Source organism: Mobula birostris, chromosome 1, assembly GCF_030028105.1.
Source record: "Mobula birostris isolate sMobBir1 chromosome 1, sMobBir1.hap1, whole genome shotgun sequence".
NCBI lineage: Eukaryota > Metazoa > Chordata > Chondrichthyes > Myliobatiformes > Myliobatidae > Mobula > Mobula birostris.
In genome coordinates this window covers 70,282,477-70,303,073 of record NC_092370.1, presented here as the reverse complement: position 1 = coordinate 70,303,073, position 20,597 = coordinate 70,282,477, and positions in this window count along the sequence as shown.

The window sequence follows — 20,597 nt, the reverse complement described above, 5'->3', positions numbered from 1 at the left end:
TTGGTATCATCTTTAATATTACTGGCTACCTTACTTTTGTATTCCATCTTTACCTTTAATGTTTTTTTTAGTTGCCTGTTATTTTTAGAAGCTTCCTAATCCTCTAACTTCCCACTAATCTTTGCTCTATTATATGCTCTCTCTGGCCTTTATGTTCACTTTGATTTCTCTTGTTAGCCACGATGTATCATCTTGTCTTTAGAACACTTCTTCCTCTTTCAGATGTATATATCATGTGCCTTCTAAATTACTTTTGGAAATTCCAGCCATTGCTGCTCTGCTGTCATCCCTGCCAGTGTTCTTTTCCAATCAATTCTGGTCAGCTCCTTTCTCATGCCTCTGTAATTCCCACTGTAATACTGATACATCTGACTTTGGCCTCTCCTTCTCAAATTTCAGGGTGAATTTGATCATATTATGATCACTTTTTCCCCTATGGGTTCTTTTACCTTAAGCTCTCTAATCAATTCTGTTTCATTGTGCAACACCCAATCCAGAATAATTGATTCACTATTGGGCTCAACCATGAGCTGCTCTCAAAAGCTGTCTCATAAGCACTCTAGAAATTCCCCCACCTGGAATCCAGCACCAGCCTGATTTTCCCTATCTGCCTGCGTATTGAAGTCCCCTGTGACTATTGTAACATTATTCTTTTGCCTACATTTTCTATCTCCTGCTGTAATTTGTAGACCAAATACTTACTGCTACTTGAATAAGATCATTACTTGTTTTTCCAAATCTCATTGGGTACTTACAAACTGCTCAATCTTCCCTCATTTTTTAAAAAAACTCATTCACACCAAGAATAAATCCAGTGAAACTTTGCTAAATTATCTCTAGTGGAAGTATATTCTTCCTTAAAGTTGAAGTGCTGAGCTTGTGGGAGTCTGTACTTAGAATGCAGTTGTGGAACTGTGTACAAACTTTGGTTCCTCTTTGTAGACAGAGAACAAATTTTTTGAAAAAGTTAGCAAGATCAAACTCCAATAATATCAAGAAGTATTTGTGATATGAAAGATTGAGAAGTTAAGACTTTGAGTAATTAAGAAAACTGGTTGAATTTTAAATATGAAGACTATAATAGGCAATCAAAGACTCAACAAACCTAATATTATTTTCTCATAAGATTTGAGCAACAACTTACTACCCTGGATGAAAAATTTCCTGAAGGTTTCATCAAATCACGCTACACACACAAATTTCACTCTCAGGAAAAAACAATCATTATTTTCCCACCTCAAGTATTTCTAAAATGATTAACTGAGTTTCTAGAAAATAAGTAGAAACAATGTTTTTTTGCACTATAGTTTAGAGTTGCTGATAGCCCTGGAGCTTCACTGACCAGTCCAGGACTTCCTTAGGAGTGCTAAGCTCATCAACACCCTTAGCTGGCTATCCAACTCTGGATGATTCAGTGGGTTGTATTCGTTCACAGCCTATGAGCCTTTCCTGGTGGTTTGGCAGCCAGAAAAGAGGCAGATCAGAAGAACGTGGAACTCTACCACAATTTAGTGTTGGTACAGCATCACTTGTGTTAACGTTTTCTGCACAAGAGCTCCTCAGTCTGATACCACAGTGGCATTATACTCGGGAGTTCTTGTGCGTAAAATATTATCTCAAGTCTGGTTGGATAAATGACCTGTTTCTGTGCTGTAACGGAACGGTGTTATAACATTGTCTAGATTGAGCAGAGACACTAGCAAATGAGGGGAGACACTGACCTCTGGAGGCTAGAGGAGGCAATTGAAAATTAATCTGACCATTACAAGCTTTCAAGTTCAGGTTCAAGTTTTTAAAACATTTACCAGTGGGATCATTTTGTTTAAATTACATGTAAGGGGGTTTCGTCTTTTATGTTACTGCAGAGGCTAGTTAAAATGGCTTCTTTGTTATGTTATAATCGGGAATGCTTCTTTATGTTAAACTCTGAGAAAGCTTTGCGCTAGCAGCTTGTTGTGGGTTAGGGGGTGACAAGAGGATGTTATGAACCAATTGGGATAGTTGTTATGACTTTGGTGTATCTGGAAGATTTGTATGCGCGGGGTTTTGAGGTAGAAGGCGGGAGAGCGAGACAGAGGATGGATCAGGTGCTGTGATGTCCGCTAACAGGGTCAGACCCCGAGGAGGGCGTTCAGTACAGAGACGGACTCATGTGGAGCGTCTGGTCGACCACCGTTGTTGGTCCCAGGCAGCCGGTCGAGGTGGTCCGAGGGGTCGCAGGGTGAAGACAAAAAGTCCTGAGTTCCAACTGTGCAGGAAGAGATTAAACTTTGGTAAGTGTGGTGTCTCTTATTTTCCTTTTATATTTTCTCTATTAATTATATAGTTCCAGTAATATCTATAAACTGTAAATCATTTAATCGTATCTGGTGTATTGTCTGTTATTTGGGCGGGGTGGGGTACATCACACAGCATCCACACAAACTGATTCCCCAGTTTGGTGGGGCAAGGGCTGTTTCCCTGGACAACAGTGAGCCAAGCAACCCTGAGGCTGGCAAGGGGGGCTACATACAAGTACTAAATAGTTTTAGAAGTTGCATTAATAGTCATTGTATTTTCAATTATAATTTTGATGAAAGGGATTGATTAGTGATTTAGATGTTACCATAATACCAAGGCTTACCATGAAGTTACAAATACGAAGTCCTGAAGAAGGGTCTCAGCCCGAAATGTCGACTGTTTACTCTTTTCCATAGATGCTGCCTGACCTGAGTTTTGTGCGTGTGTTGTTTTGGAATTCCAGCATCTGCAGACCTGCTCAGGTTTGTGATGTCCTCTTTTACGGTTTTTGACACAGTTGACAACCTCATCCTCCTCCAGTATTATCCTTTCATTGTCCAGTAAAACATAACTGCACCCATTTGTCAGGTTCAGGCAACTTTAAGAACATCTGTTCCTCCTTGTCACTTCTGGTGTCCCCCAGGGATCTGATGTTCTCATTTTCTTATTGACTTGCATTATCAAAAATATTATCATTGTCAACATTCATGCTAACATCACCCAATTCAACCTTATTACTGCACTGCTTGACTCAGGTAAACATGTTAATTCAACATCCGGTATGAGATGAATAAATATCCCTTCCAATGAAATATTATTACTGCCTTCATATCTTGCCATTAACTTTATTCAGTATCCTAGAGCACCTCAGTGCTCCAGTGGGAGCATATGGAGGAGAAGCACAAAGAAGTAGTGCACAACATCCCAAACCACCCAGGTACCCATCCCATCGGACACCACCAGACCTGCCTCTGGTAAACATTGGAGATCCTAACCTGGCGTCATCAGGTTCACGTTCAAGTTTATTGTTATTCAGTCACATACATCTATACGACCAAATGAAACAACATTCTTCTGGACCAAGGTGCACAACACAGGAAGTAATATTATCGCAAATAATAAACTATTCCAGAAGAATGGCATTGAGGATAAGGTGCAGTTATGATACAAGTTTTAAAAAGTAAGCCATTTAACTATTGATGCTTCATAAGTGATGAGATCTGGGTTGTGGCAGAGAGTTCAGTAGTCTTGCGGCTTTGGAGGAAAAAGCTGCTTCCCATCCTAACAGTTCTTGTCCTATTGATGTAGTATCTCCTGCATGACGGTAGTGGGTCAAGGAAATTGTGGGACAGATGGCAGGGATCCTTGACATTGCTAAGGGCCCTGCAGACCCAGTGTTCCTGATAAATATCTCAGATGGCTGGAAGAGAGACCGAGATGATCCTCTCAACAGTCCTCACAATCCTCTGTAGGGTCTTGCAGGCAGATGCCCTGCAATTCCCATAACAGACAGTGATGCAGCTGGTCAGGACACTCTCAATAGTGCTCTTCAATCTCCTCAAAGTGGAGATGCTGCTGTGCTTTCTTGATTAAAGAGTTGATGTTGAGGGACCTGGTGAGGTCATCCATTGTGTGCACTCCCAAAAACTAGGTGCTCCTAACTCTCCCCATGGTGGAGCTGTTTATGTGCAGGGAAGAGTGGTCAGCCTGCACCTTCCTAAAATCCACAATCATCTCCTTTGTCTTGTCCATGCTGAGACTCAAATTGCAGTATTACCTCCTCTCTGTACACTCTCTCATAGAGTGCCCTCAGTACTGCCATAGAGGCAGCTGTGCATCGACCCCTTGAAACTTTCCAAGGAAATAGTACAGAAGCAGTTGTGATGCATTCTTATATTTTAAGAGGCACTCTGAGAGCTTGTTGTTCAGATGGCACTAGCAATATAATTGGGTAGTGCTTTGAATACTTATCACAATATCATGGATTCATAGTCAGTCTAACAACAATAAAAGCAGGTATTGTTTCACCACATCCATGTAGACCTTTATGTCCATCTACACTAATACCCCTTGCCCCGTGAGTATCTGTCTAAAAGTTTCTTCAATGTAATGATTGCATCTGACTCCACCACTGCTTCAGGCAGCAGTTCCAGATATCAGCTAACCATTGTGTTTATATAAAAAAAAATCTTTTGCTTCAATAATCTTTTAATCTTCACTCGAGTTTAAAAGAAGACTGCAGATCTAAAATAAGACCAAAAATGCTGGAAATAACAGGTCAGGCTCCATCTCTGGGAAGAGAAAATTCCTTCCTTTTAACTTAACCCTATACCCTTTTGATTTTTTTTTATATACCCTTACCATGGGATAAGGATTCTATCTACCCTGTCCATGCCTCGTAAATTTATATCTCTATCAGATGAAACCATCAACCTTCTTCACTCCCACAAAAATCAGACCCTGGAGAAAATCTTACCCAGCTTTCCCACATAAGGCAGCAGAGCAGATGCTGTTATTTTTTTTTTTTTTTTTTTTTTTTTTTTGGGTAAATGCCAAGAAAATGCTCTGAATGAAAATGGGACTATTATATATTAACTATATAAAATAGTTATCAGCCAAGAGTCCCTTGGTGAGTTGATTGGTGATATTAAGATTTTTCTCATATAAAGTACTTCTATGGAAATAGTATCAGCAGACAGCGAGAAGACTCGGTCCCAAAGCAGATAATATATGTACATACTATATATTGAACCTCTTGGGAAGTCTGTAATGTAGATGAGAGAGTAAGTGTGAGAAGAGGCAAAAAGATGAGTATTTGTAAAAATGGAGGTAAACCAATTTAAAAAAATATATAATCTTGTCTTAAAAATAGTAACTTGTTCATTTGGCATGTTAATAAAGCTAAAAACCTCTGCCAAATAATGCCAGTCATTATCCTTCATACCCTTATTACTAATAACAACTGAAGTGGTACTTCTGATGAAACTTGGTTATAATTCTAAGGGTAATTGTTCCTGCGAGAATGAAAATACAATTTTTGGAAAGTTCCATTACAGATGAATACCTTGACATTTTCACAGGATCTCACTATCTATCATGTGTGCTTATGATAGCAAGGAGAACCTGCTCTCTGGAACAAAATATCTCACAAACTATCCACTTGCCTGTCCCATCATTCAATTCCTGCTGAAGAGTGGAAGAGCATGTTTCCATGAAACCACACTGGAACCTGATGGCTCTGTTGGTTGGTATTGACCCTGGATGTTGCGACTTAGCTGTTGGAATGGATGTGTACACCAGAGCAGTATGATATGGAGACCAAGCTGTTGCCCATGCAGCTGGCTCCCCCTCTCTACACAACTGGTGAATCCAGTGGAATGGCAGAGACCGAAACAGTTTGGCACCAGCAGAATTGCAGGAGTTACCAGACCAAATTGAACTCCATGTAAGACTGCCTTAGGGACTCCAGCTCTGGATTTTTCCTCAGGGTTTACTCCTGAAGCCACTCCTGTGAGTGGGTATAACCGCAAGGCAGCAGAGGTTTGAAATCAGTATTCATTCTCCTAGCTGAGCTGCCAATCACAGCTGACAAGCCCCATCTGCCCAAAGCAACTGGTTTTACTCTTTACCCTTCTCTCTGTAGAAAGTTCTGCTATGGTTAGTAGCTAAACCACATGTGAAGGTCAGTCCACCCCTCACAACAGAAACAAGTCATCTTCATTTCCTACAGAAGAAGAGTATCTCTCAACACTGGGATTATGATGGCAGATCGTTGAAGCTCTGTGAATGGTTTCACACTTTACCTACCATGCAGTAAGATGGGAACCTATATTAATTTTTTTGTACTGCTGCTGCACAATGGTAAGTTATTAGTTAAGCCTGAGTTTAACTCGACTATCATTTATGGGAAATTGGTCCATTAGGATGTTTCCTTTGTGTAGTAAACCACCTGTAGACAAAGGCCCATTACTAATGTTCTGTTTGTTCTTAATTTTAAAAGAAAAGAAACTTGGCATGGGTAAAACTAACACTAATTTACAGTAAAATGACTTCAGCCCAACACCAACATCAATTCTGGCTCCAGGTGAACATTTCAGACTGGGAACTGGAGTTCTTTATTATGTTCACACATAAAAACACATCTTCCCCCTTTAAAGAAAAGCACAATATTATATCCCTATAAACCTGCAAGAGACAATAATGCTTCCTAACAAATATTTTTATTAACTTCAATTTAATGAGCAAATACTGCCTCTTATTCACTCAAACTCTCAATCAGTCTCCGAGATGGTTTGATTATCCTTTTTCGTCTGCTATATGTTTCCACCGATGTATTGCTTTCACTTTGTGTTAATATTCATGTCTTTCCCAGAACTCTGAACAACAAGTATATTCTTCACATCTGGTGGCCTCTTTAGTGAACTGACAGGTGATGTGTTACAGCTATGGGTTGGAGCTTGTAGTCATAGATCCACACAGTTTCTTATCAGAGATGTTCCTTGTCTGAATATGGTGGGAATGTGGATCGATTTACTCTTGCACATATCCTTGCAAGGACCATGTGCTGGAATTGTGATCTCAGATTTGCAAGTGATCTCCAGGCTCCAGAACTGGAAAGCTCTTGCCGTCTTGTCATGATACTGTTTCTGTTTTTCTTTCCCTTTCTCTTCAGCAAATTTGACCTTGTGTGCTCATTTAGGTATCAACAGGTTTTTGTGCACAGGAAGGCTAGTGTGTATGCATCCACCCACCAGCATTTGAGTTGGTGAAATCCATTCTGCAGTGGCGAACTTCTGTAAATCATCAGGTTTTTGTGGAAATCATTTCATTGGTCTTGTGCCTTCTCCATAAGTGATCTCTCTGCTAGGCCATTAGATTTTGGTGTTGTCAGCTTGAAATTATATGCCAAAAAGCCCAATCATTGGTGGAGGACTCTAACTCACAGCTCAAAAATTGTGGACCACTGTCTGATACCACTTCACATGGAACTCCATGCCTCGCAAACCCACTTTCAGGAAGGTGATGACCACTTTGCTGGATGTTGATTGCAGTGTTGCAGTCTCTAGGTAATTGGAAATTAGTCTGTTACAACAATATGACTCTTCCTACTACACTCCAAATAAATCCACTCCAACTTTGAAGTAAAGGAGATGATGTAAGCGGTTCTGCTTGCTGCTTTGGGCTGCAGATAAGACATTTTATATGAAGCAGTGGTCTGGCTGATGACTTGATTCATTCCTGTCCAGTATCTCACTTCAAGCTCTTTATTTACATTGTCCCTCACCAAGATGCCCTTTATGTATCTTCTGGACTTTGCGTAGTAACAGCGGAATCAAAAATCTGTTCCCTCCGAAGATCGTATCTTCCACTACTGACAAATCAGTCATGAATCGACTTTGGATAGTCATTCTTAGCTGCTGGCCATCCTTTCTGTATTGTCCCTTTTTGTACTTTCATTGTTTCATCTGTCCCTGTTGTCCTAATCGGCTATGTTCTATCGGGAGATACTGGAATTGAGGTGACAATGTTGACGACATGGGCCTGTATTTCAGTATTAATCTCTTGGTCACTTTTCTTTCTTGTTGACTGCTCAAGACAACACATGAGCAGCAAACATCTATTTTCCCCATGTGTAGGTCATCTTCACATATTTCTGCAGTCTTATCAACATGCGCTGTATCCTCATGGCTCATGTCCACATTGTTTGGACATGATTGAGACCAGTGGTTTATGGTCTGACTCCACTTTAAAAGCTTGTCCATGGATGTATTGATGGAACCTTTCATATGCTGGCAAGCAGCTCCTCCTCTAGTTGTGCATAGTTGGCTTCTGCTTTTGTTAAGGCCCTTGATGCACAGATCACAGGTTATCATGTGTCATCATGCTGCTGCAGTAGTACTGCTCCAAGGCCATACCAGGACCCATCAGCTGAGATCCTAGTGCACCTTTCCAGATCATAAAACTTCAACATGGGTTCTTCAGTTAGGATTCTTTTCAGCCTCTGGAAATGCTCTTGCTTGTGAGACCAAATCCAATCATTTTGCTGTTCAAGGAATGACCTAAGTGGTGCTGCAACAGTAGACAGTCGAAGGATGCACTTATCCAAGTAAGTCACCATGCCCAGGAAACACCCCCCACCCCCCCCAAAAGAGGTGAGATGGTGGTCCATGTTCTCAATGGCTAATGTCTGTCTTGGGTCAGATTTCACTCCCTCTTCAGATATGACATCTATGAAGGACAGTAAATTAACAACAAACTTGCATTTCTCTTTAATTTCAAACTGACATTGTGTCATATCTATCACCTGTCTCAGTCATGTATCATGTTCTTCCTTGGTTTACCCCTAGACGATGTCATCAGTCATGGTCTCGACACTAGGTATTGCCCTTAAAGATCATGTGGATGGTCCGGGTGTGGACAGAATCCTATATGGTAACCAAAGCAAGCAATATCTACCCTGTGGTGAGTTAAAAGTACACAGTCTCAAACTTGCTTCATCTGTCAAAACCTAGATGAGGGGTCAAGTTTATTTGGCACCTGCACACCAGGACATATCTCCCCCTATGTTGGCTGCCTCTTGATGGCTTAGTTGAGACCTCTTGGGTCTAGGCATACCTGCAATGCTCCATCTTTCTTTTGCACAATGACCTGTGAGCTCACCCAATCTGTTGGTTCTTCAATGTTCTGTATGACATTTATCTGTTCCATGTATGCTAGTTCTTGCTTCAGTTTGTATCTAAGTGTAAAAGGACCTTTCTTGCATGCATAGACAATAGAAGCTACTGTCTCATTTTCATGAATTTTGTGTACACCAGGTAAGTAACCGAGCCCCTCAGACATCTGCATAGTCTTCCATGAGTGTTGGGTGGTCATCTTTGGTCTGTGAAGTGGCTACAAAAACTCTTCAGCAGGTTGAGCTTTTCACATGCACTCAGACCTAATAATGGCTGTAGTTGCGTTTCTACAATCAGGTGTAGCTGTTTCTTTAGGTGCTGGCCCTTGTGCTTGAAGGTCACCATACAGCTCCCTTTTACTGGAACATTCTCTCCAGTATAGCCTGACACTTTTAATTTCACTGGGTAAATCTTGCTCTTTACTTCAAGAGTTGCATAATCATCCATGGATAACAGATTCACCTGGGCTGCTGAATGGAATTACTGTCTCATTCAGTCACTGGAATGATCCATTCTGTTCTACCAGCGCCAGCAGTCTGTAGAGAATCCACAAAGACTTCCTCCATGTCCTCAGCAAGTTTGCACCTTTCCCTTGGTAGCCCCAGCTTTGCAATATTTTGCAAAATAATTCTTCCCACAATTGTTGCAGACCGTTCCGCAGACCGTTCCATAAGCAGGACACTTCTTTGGGATGTGCCTACCTCCAAATTTGCTTCATTTTCTGTTTGATCCTTCCTCTGTGCTCTGTTGTTGCTTCAGGAAACACCTTGTGCTCTGCCCCTCTCTTTTCACAGCATCTGCTGTTGTTTCTGCTCTGTGCATCTCCTTAGCTTGAGATTGCGCGGTTTCTGCTGCCCTATACATAACCACACTCTTTTCCAATGTTAAGTCTTTTTCCATGGAGCAATATTTCTGAGCCCATTAACTGAAGTTCCACAAACTATTTCGTCTCTAACTAGTGAATCTCTCAAATCTCCAAACTCTCAGGGCTTAATCAGAGTGTGAATTTCAGTTAAGTGTTGGTCAAAGTTAACACCTTGTTTCTGGTAACTGGAAAAAAAAAAACCTATTTTCCAAACCTGATGTTACTTGATGTTTTTACTTGGGACAAAATGATCATCAAATTTTGTCATTAGTGTTCTATGTCAAGGCTGTCTCATCAATTTGAAGGCTGTTACAGACGTCCAAAGCAACTTGCCAACAATATGCAGAAAGATAGACACTTTCAATTTTTCATCTGCACCTCTGGCTCTACTTGCTGATGCATATATTTTGAATCGCTGTTTCAAGCATTTCCATTTATCATTTAGATTGCCAGTAAACTGCATAGGTGCGGAAGGACTGAGTTTACCCATGACAATGGGAGCTTTAGGACACAACGTGCTCATTTGCTGGCAGTTTCTTTTGGCCCACCTCACTTGCTTCTACTGCAGTCTTTTTCAACACCCCCCCCACCCCCCATTCGAAACTAGCGTCTCTTTTTCAGCCATGAGCAGCTCAGTTTATTCTGTGTTTAGACCTCATGCTGACTTCTGGCAATATCTTATGTTCGTTCTTAATAAAGGACAAACTTAGTGTGGGTAAACCTAACACACTTACAGTAAGATGGCCTCAGCCCAATGCTGACATCACTTCAGGTTCCAGGTGAACTGCCTGCATTGCACACTGGGAACTGGAGTTTTTTTTTAAATTGAGTACACACAGAATAACACACCAACTTTTCCAATTCATCCTGGCACTTAAATTGATCAGGGACTTGCTCTCAGGTCACAACGACTCTGCTTCGACCCCCACCTCCACTTGCCTTGACCAGGTCTTCCCTGCACTACCGCTTGAAACTGCTTTCCTCATCCTTTCTCACTTGTGCCTCCATCTCTGCCTACTGCCACCGCCAGTGCTCACCTCTGTTGTTAGCATTATTAATGATCAAAGTGTATTAATGAGATTTTGTAGTTCGTTTTGTATTTTGCCAGGAATAAGTAGTTAAGTCGTCACTGGGCATCACCAGTGTCATCTTAAACTGATTTTTTAAAAATCAAAAATACTAAGTTCAGGGAAGTTGAAAGTAGAAAATGCTCAGCATCTGTTGGAAGAGAAATGGTTTTGGTTTTGGGAAGCATCCCTGACTTGAAATATTAACTGTTCCTCTTGTCACGAATGCTGTCTGACTTGCAGAGTATTTCTGGCATTTTCTAATACAGATGGATTTGGTACAGTCTGATGAGACAAATAATTGAGGTGTTGGGGATTTCATAGACTCTTCTACTGCTTACATTTCATCTCTGCATGCTCCTATCATTGAGACTCATTTCTCTCTTTGATAGCCCTTCTCCTTTGGGCAATCCCAAGCTTGAGGTTCACATGAATCGGGGAGGATGTTAGAAACTTTTAATGAAACCTTAAGAACATCATTAAAGAATTTTCTTTTGTTCTCTTGGAAGTCAATTAAAATGCCTATCCTTAGTTCAGCATGCTTGCTTTGGGAGTCTGGTGTCAGGCATGCAGATGTGGCCTGCTTTATAAGAGCTTATTCAGCATTGGACCCTTGATATGGTGAAAGCTGGCATTGGCTCCTCTATACAGCCAATGGGTTTGGAGGATTTTGCAGAGACAGCACTGGTGATACTTCTAGTGCTCAGACACCTATTGCAGATTCCTCATGTCTCTAGCACACAGTAAAATGTACAGAAGCTTGGCGCTGGGTTTGAGGACTTGATCTTTGAATTTGCTTTTCCTCATTCAGCCGAAGGTTGCAATAGACATTCTTCAAGAGAGTAAACCTCTGAATAGCTTCTGGTCCGGGTGGCATACCTGTGCATAGCTGGATATTTGTGGACATATTCAACCTATAGATTCTGCAGTCTGGGTTCCCACATGCTTTAAAAGGGCATCTATTGTACAAGTATGACTTGCCTCAATGACTACCTAACATTGCTGTAGTGTTAACATTAACTCTATTGAAGTGCTTCAAGATGTTGGCACAAATCAACTCCTGTCTCAGAAATTACTTGGATCTATTTCAATTTGCCTTTTGCCACAAGTCAACAGCAGATGCAATTTCTCTGACTCTTCTCTTTTGAACTACAGGAACATTCACGACAGGCTGTTGTTCATTGACTGCATCTGACTTTCAACACAATCATTCCATCCAGACTCATCAGGTCCTAAGATCTGAGCCTCTGGACTTCCCTCTGCAACTGGATTGACAACATCCTTATCTGCTGACCACAATAAGTGAGGATTTGTAACAATGTCTTCTCCTCCCTGATCATCAATACAGGTGCACCTCAAGACTGTGTTTAGCCTCTGCTCATCTCCCTAATCACCCATGACTCTGCAGCTAAACACAGATCCAATGCCATATACTGATGACACTACTGTTGTTGGATGAATCACATGCTGAATAATCAAGGCACAGGAGCAAGATAGGACACCTAATTGAGTGGTCCCACAACAACTCTTGCTTAATAGCTGTACAACTAAGGAGCTGACTGTTTGTTTCAGGAAGGGGAAGGTGGATGAGTATGTTTCAGGCTCAGTAGTGAATCAGTGGTGGAGCAGGTCAGCAGTTTTAAATTCCTGGGATTTAACATATCAGATCACTTGGACCTGGCACAGAGATGTAATAAAGGAGGTGTGCCAGCATTAGAAGACTAAGGAGATTTGGCATGTCATTGAAAACTCTAAGATGTACTCTATAGATGTAGTGTTGAAAGTACACTAACTGGCTGCATCATGGTCTGGTACAGCAATTTGAAAGTACAGAAATGCAAGAAGTTGCGTAGAGTAGTGAACTCTACCCAATACATCAAGGGCACATCTCTTCATACCATCAGTATCAACAGTAGACATGAGTCACTGGCTCACAAAGGTAAGATCTATCATCAAGTATCCTCATCATCCAGGCCATTCCAGTCATCTTACAGTTAACAGCAGTCAGGAGTAGCAGAAACCTGAAATCAACCTGTATCAGCTTTCATTGCACAATGGAGAAATATTCAACATCCAGACTTGCAACACAACTTCTGTTGTTTAATTTCTATTTCAATTTCCTTTTTTCTCTCCTTTGCTCACAATTTCATCCCGATGCCAAATCACCCATAGCACTGACCTATGTGATAAATACAACACTACCTTTAGAAGATCTACCAGAGCCAGCTTTTCAGATGAAGCAATCCTAATCCACATGTGGGTGTCCTGAAAAATACCCCTTCCAAACTGGGTGCTTCTCTTCTATTACTTCAGTTTGTCCCAGTTAACATTTTTCCTTCCTTCTCTATTTGTAGTGACATTATACAAAACTCTAAGTTCAAAATGATTTGCAACAGCAAGCAGTGATTTTCAGTCTGAATTCTTTTGAACTAAGTAAATTCCAAATAAATCTGAATTTTGTATCAGTGGTATTTTGTTTTGCACATTTCAGACATATTGTATCTTGAAGAAATAGCTGTCTTTTTAATGGGTTTGCTAACACTCATTAATGTCTTCAGACCACAGGTCTTCTGCTACTCTCAACAGTAGAATATTAAAATAGATTCCATGAATTCAATGACTTTGTAATTCTATTTTTTTTGCTACTCATTTAGCAATTTTATAGTTTATTGTCTGCAGAGTTTAATTCCAGCAAGGGCAACTGAAGGGACTGTGCATGCTAATTGATGCTATGATATAGTCCATTGCTCAGTGAGTGCCCCAGTTAGTATGTACTTCACACAGTGGCAAACAATAATGGTTCATTTATAATAATAGTAATCTTCAAGAAGCAGTTATTATAGCATTGACTAAATAATTATAAGTGGTCTTTGAAACTCTTAAGGAAAGAAAGCTATATAAAAAGATATAAAGGTGGCAGGCTACAGAGAACAAACAGGGTCTATGATTCTTGTGTCAATGAAGTTCTTGGTGCAGAGGTAACCAACATATGACACAACAGAGCCCAGAAGATCAAAAACAGTGATTACCAGCTTCAGTAAAGATGAAAGTTTCCCTGCTGGTACGTAGCTGTATTAGATGACATGGGTACAGCAAGAGAAAAAGCAGGCAGAGCTAATCCACCAAAGGGAATCGAACCAATTTTCTATCCATCGAGGTATTTGTGAAGGAAGTAAGCGACTTTGGATTTCCCTCCATAAATTTATCTCTGCTGTACCACTTCCTATGCTACAGAGAGTGAATTCCAATCTGTGCAAGGATAAATGACGACGTCCTTGCATTTCACATTTATTCTTTCTGCACCCATGCAGCAGGGCTCATTGGCCTTGTGGTTGACAAATCCTTTGAAGTGCAGGTCCGTACAGAACATACAGCTGCATGCTTCAGTGGCCTTCTGCGTACAGTTAGAGTTTCACCTGGAGCCTCGGACTTCAAAGGTGAACAAGAGCAGATGGTGAAGAAAAGACAGCAGAGGAGAGCCCATGGCGGAAAGAGCAGTGCTCTCCAAATTCTGCTCTGCTGGAGACGGAGACGGAACCTGTACCTCCAGGGCTGTTACTAGAAAAGCAATACTCTGCACAGCAGGCGGAATATTGCCATACATTGGCAGGAATTCCAAATGTACTGACATAATTGCTGAAAGACAGTAATAAACTACTGAGTTTTTATACTTGTCCCAATAATGAATAGCATACAGTATTTTGAAGTATAGTTGACATTCTGAGGGAAACCCAAGAGCCAATTTGCACACATCAAGTCACTCAATAACCTCATTAAGTGATGTTAATTAGAGAATGAATAATTGCCAAGACACTGCTACTGCTTCACACTGAGTTATGAGATCTTTTACAACCACTTGATTTCACCTCATCTGATTGATGGTACCCCTTTCAGTGCTGTAATGAATCTTGATCACATAACTGAAATGAGTTGAACTCAGGATCTTCTGATTCCAAAATTATTGTATTACCCACCAACCTACAGCTGCCATGGTGAAAGGAGGAGTCTACCTCAAACTCTTATCTCATCCATGAGCAAATAAAGAGAGGTGATAATATAGAACATACAGCACTTGGCTGACCATTTGGCCCATGATGTTCTGATCTTGATACCAATTTATACTAAATGTCCTCCCTCTGTATCATCCATATTGTTCCATTCATATTTCATTACCTCCATTCTAGTGTGGTCTGATTGGTGTCTTATAAAGGCTCAGCATTATCTCCTTGATTTTATATTCTTTTCCTCTTGAAATAAATATCAACATTGCATTTACTTTCTTTTCCACAGACTCAACCTGTAAATTAACCTTCTGGGAGTCTTGCAGGAGGACCCCTAAGTCCTTCTGGACTTCTGATGTTTGAACCTTCTGCCCATTTAGATAATAGTCCACACTATTATTCTTTTTACCAAAATGCATTATCATATTTCCCAACCCTGTATTCCATCTGCCACTTTTTTGCCCATTCTTCCAATTTGTCTAAGTCCTGCTGCAATCACATTACTTCCTCAGCACTACCTACCCCTTCACCTATCTTCGTATCATCTGCAAACTTTGCCACAAAGCCATTAATTCCATTATCTAATTCATTGGCAAACAATGTGAAAAGCAGTGGCCCCAATACTGATCCCAGTGGAACACCTCTAGTCACCAGCAGCCAACCAAAAAAGGTCCCTATAATTCCCAATTGCTACCTGTCAGCCATTCCATTATCTTTCATGTTATGCAATAGGATTTTATCTTAAGCAGCCTCATGTGTGGCACCTTATCAAATGCCTTCTGAAAATCCAAGTCAGTGACATCCCCTTGGTCCACCTTTGTGCACCCTGCTTGCTACTTAATGAACTTTAACAGATGTGTCAGGCAAGATTTCCCTTTACAGAAACCATGCTGACTTTGACTTATTTTTATCATTAGTCTCCAAGTTCCTCTAAATCTCACCCTTAATAATAGGCTCCAACACTTTCCCAACCACTGAGGTTAGGCTAACTGGCCTATAGTTTCCTTTCTTTTGCCTTCCTCCCTTCTTAAAGAGTGGAGCGACATTTGCTATCTTCCAATCCTCTGGGGCCATACCAGAATCAAGTGATTCTTGAAAGATCATGACCAATGCATCTGTTATCTCTTCAGCAATCTCTCCCAGGACTCTGGGATATAGTCCATCTGGCTCAGGTGACTTATCCAACTTAAGACCTTTTGAGTTTGCCTAGCATTATTTCCTTTCTATTCCTTTTAAGTGCAATGGCACTTACTTCTGCTCCTTGACACTTATGGACCTCTGGCACACTGCTACTGTCTTCCACAGTGAAGACAGATGAAAATAGTCTTACTGCAGCCTTTAACTGTTCTCATTTCAAAAATACCAGTCTTGATGTCATTCTCAATGGAGGTCAGCAAAGAATGCCAGTTAACCATCGGGAGAGGGTGAGCTGATTAGCATGGAGTCCTCTGTGGCATGATCAGCCATGTTGAAATCAATAGTGCTATAGTTCCATTGGCTCTTCTAAGTTGATTGCTTGATATGTTGGATCCTATCACATACATAAATATAGGATCTCCTCCTTTCATTAAATATATAATCAAACACAATCTTGCTACCGGCAATGAACTTTATATCATCTAGTTCTATGTCTAGGTCTTTGGTTATTATCTCTGTTATCCCAACTACAAGACTAGCAGCACTGGGTTTAAGCCTTGGTATAGTGACATCTGGTTTGGGAGCCTTGCCCAGGATGAATCCAACTTCACTATATCCAGCAGCATCTCTGACCTTCAGCTATGCAACAGCAGCTATAGCTTTAGTTGCTGCATCATAGAAGATGCAGACTTTTTTTAAAAGCTGTATACACTTGAAATTTTGTGTAGGTTCTTGGAAGCTTCAAACCTGTATGGGAAGATTGCCACTGCTCACATTTCTCCTCAGGGAGTGGGGTATCCCATCCACAGCCGACTCCTTTGTCTAAACTAGAAAATTATTTAATACCATCATCAATATAGAAATGCCTCACTATGTACCTCTGTGCTTCAATCCTGAATCCCTCCTCTCCCTCAATAGCTGTCCTCTTAAGGCTGTAGATTGCCACAACCCAACTGTTTGACTCATCTCTGCTAGCCTCTCTGTCCATGATTCAAGGGAAGACCTCACCTTCGATGGAAGCTGCTAGTTCTGAGTGACAGAAGACCTGCTTGCTTAAATCTGGTTGAGCAGAAGTATGGCAGAGAGCTTAGTTTGCTTACGGACAATCTTCCCTTTCATCAGATTCTACTTTCACAGGGTCTAAATGACTGAGGCGCCATTTCTCCAGAACATTAGTCTTAAATGTGCTGACAGTGGTCTGGTGAGCACCACTGAGGCAACCCAGGTCCAGTCAGTGGGCATAAGGTGCATTGTGTTGACCATTGCACTGTTCACATACTTCATGTGAATGTATGGTGTCTGTCAAGTAAAAGTAAAATCTCAGCAGAAGAGTCAACTGGGGGGGGGGGGTATCTTGTCAGCTATCCCTGTTGTTGGTAATATGGTTGCACTCAATGAGAGTTTGACAAGAGTAAGCAAACCATCCCTCCTATTGAATCAATGAAAAATCCACTGGCTCTTCAAGCAACTTCTGATGTTCCAGAACTAATGTCTAGAGTGTACAAGGAAGCAGAACTTTGAATACCAAATATATCAAGGAATGTTGATTTTGCCAATGACACAATGCTCTGATCATCCAATATCACATGTACCTTTAGTTTTTCGCTCAGGATTGATGTTGGCTAGACATATTTTAGAGCAGGATTTGCCATGAAAGTCTTTCCCACATACCTCTGTGCATGAGGAAGTAGCTACATCTGATGGATGCTCAGCTGACTCCCGTCATGCTCAGCTGAGGGTGTGCTGAAACCACTAGTAGCCCCAGGTGCTGGCACTGAATGAAGTGCTACTATGTGCTGCTCACTGGCACTCAGTGCAGTGTATGAGAGCTTTACAGTCTTTTGCTTGGTGCTCTATCAAAGCACAATGTTTGAAAGACACTGAGTGCTCCTTTAGAAAGTATCTCCACCTGTAAACTCTGAATCCTTTGCATTTCCTTAAGGGGTGAGGCCAGGGCATTTTCTATCAAAGTACATAATAGAATTTTCTCCTTCAGTTTTGTTGACAGTGATAAGGGTTCTGGTTTGTAATGCTTTTGTTGGAGATCTCCCTTTGAATGAGGCATTGCCAGAAGTTGAGAGCACACAACTAGGGTCAATTCACATTTCTGCATGGCAGCAGACAAATTCCACAATTAATGAAAATGGCAGATAGTAGGTATGACGCTTCATTCTATAGTCGAAACCTTCAGTTAGCCACTGTTCATGTATGTCACTCGGCAGTTTCTCCACGAGAGGGTTTATTCCTCTTGCTGTGTTCAAGAATCTCAACCCTAGTAGATAACTTTTTTTTGTTTTTGTTTTTTTTTTTTGCAGCTTGCAGTTCCAACAACAGGTCTGCAAGCTCCAGTAGTTTCTGCAGTTCTTTGTGTGAGAGCTTTGGAAAATGATCTAGTCTGCTGAAGAGAGGTTTTTTGATTGCCTCTGGAGAGCCATAGCATTTGTCCAGCCTCTGTCACAGAATTTGTAAACTGCATTATTAATGTGCACTGCCCTAACCCTTCGTGCGTGTAGCAGTGTCTTGCAGTAATCAACAGGCATGAAACAACTCATCTTGTTGCCTTCCCCATTATTTTGGGGGATTTTAACTAGACCAGCTTGATAAAGTTGGTCTGCTTAAATTATAATCAACAAATCACCTATAGTACCAGAGGAAATAACACACTGGACCATTGTTAACACCAAGCTCAAGAATGCCTACCATGCTATTCCACACCCTCACTTTGGGAAGGCTGATCACCTGGCTGTACTTCTCCTCCCTGGGTATAGGCAGAGACTGAGGACTGCACCATCAGTAGTGAGGCTCAGGAAGGCACAGGACTGCTTTGAATCAGTTGCTGGACTCTGTACAGGGAATCATCTTCAAACTGGGATGTGTATGCCATGGTTCTCATTGGCTTCATTAAAAACTGTGTAGATGAGTGTGTTCCTATGAAAATTTATCGTACATTCCCAAACCAAAAACATGGATGAAGCAGGAGGCTCGTAGTCTGTTGAGGACTCGATCTGTGGCATTTAAGTCTGGTGATCCAGGTCTGTGTAAGAAAGCCTGGAGGGCTATTTCAAGAACCAAGAAACTGTTCTGGGAGAGGTTGGAGCCAACATTGCATGCACATCAACTCCGGTAGGGTTTGCAGTCCATTATATCCTACAAAGGAAAACGCAATGTCATGAATGGAGTCAATGCTTCACTACCAGATAAGCTCAATGCCTTTGATGCTCACTTTGAAAGATAGTATAAAACCACAGCTATGAGGATCCCGGCAGCATCCAATGTCCTTGTGATCTTTGTCTCGAAGGCCAACGTCAGGCCATCTTTCAAGAGGATGAACCCTTGTAAGGCAGAAAGGCCTGATGGAGTACTTGGTGAGGCTCTGAAAACGTGTGCCAACCAACCGGCGGGAATATTCAAAAATATTTCTGTTCTTTCACTGCTACAGTTGGAAGGGCAACAATTATCCCAATGGCCAAGAGGAGTGTAAGCTGCCTCAACAACTGTCGTCCAGTAGCACCCTCATCTATAGTGATGAAATGCTTTGAGAGGTTGGTCATGGCTAGAATCAACATCTGTCTCAGAAAGACCTGAACCCTCTGAAATTTGCCTATTGCCACAATAGGTCTACAGCAGATGCAATCTCAATAGCTCACCATTGGTTCACCTGGATAATGCAAATACCTATGTCAGGATGCTGTTTATTGACTATAGCTCGGCATCTAACACAATCATTCCTACAGTCCTGATCAAAAAGCTACAGAACCTAGGCTTCTATACCTTCCTCTGCAACTGGATGCTCGACTTCCTAGCCAGAAGATCACAATCTGTGCAGATTGAAAATGACATCTACGCCGCGCTGACAATTAACAGTCCATGGGGATGTGTGCTAAGCCCACTGATCTACTCCCTCTACATCCATGACTGTGTAGCTAGGCATAGCTCAAATACCATCTATAAATTTGCTGATGATATAGCCATTTTTGAGAGAATTTCAGATGGTGACAATCAGAATTAGGTTTATTATCACTAGCATGTGTCATGAAATTTGTTAACCTAGCGGCAGCCTTTCAGTGCAATATAATATAGAAGAAATAAAAATAATTAAAACAATTACAGTATGCATAAAATGAATAGATTAAAAATTGTGCAAAAACAAATAATATTTAAAAAATGAGGTAGTGTTCTCGGGATCAATGTCCATTTAGAAATCGGATGGCAGAGGAGAAGAAACTGTTCCTGAATCACTGAATGTGCCTCTTCAGGCTTCTGTACCTCCTACTTGATGGTAACAGTGAGAAAAGGTATGCCGTGGGTGCTGGGGTTCCTTAATAATGGACACTGCCTTTCTAAGACACCGCTCATTGAAGATGTCCTGCGTACTTTGTACGCTAGTACCCAAGGAGGATCTGACTAAATCTATAACCCTCTGCGGCTTCTTTCAGTCCTGTGCAGTAGAGCCCCGCTTCCCATACCAGACAGTGATGCAGCCTGTCAGAATGCTCTTCATGGTACATCTATAGAAGTTTGAGTTTTTATTGACATACCAATTCCCTTTGAACTCCTAATGAAGTATAGTCAC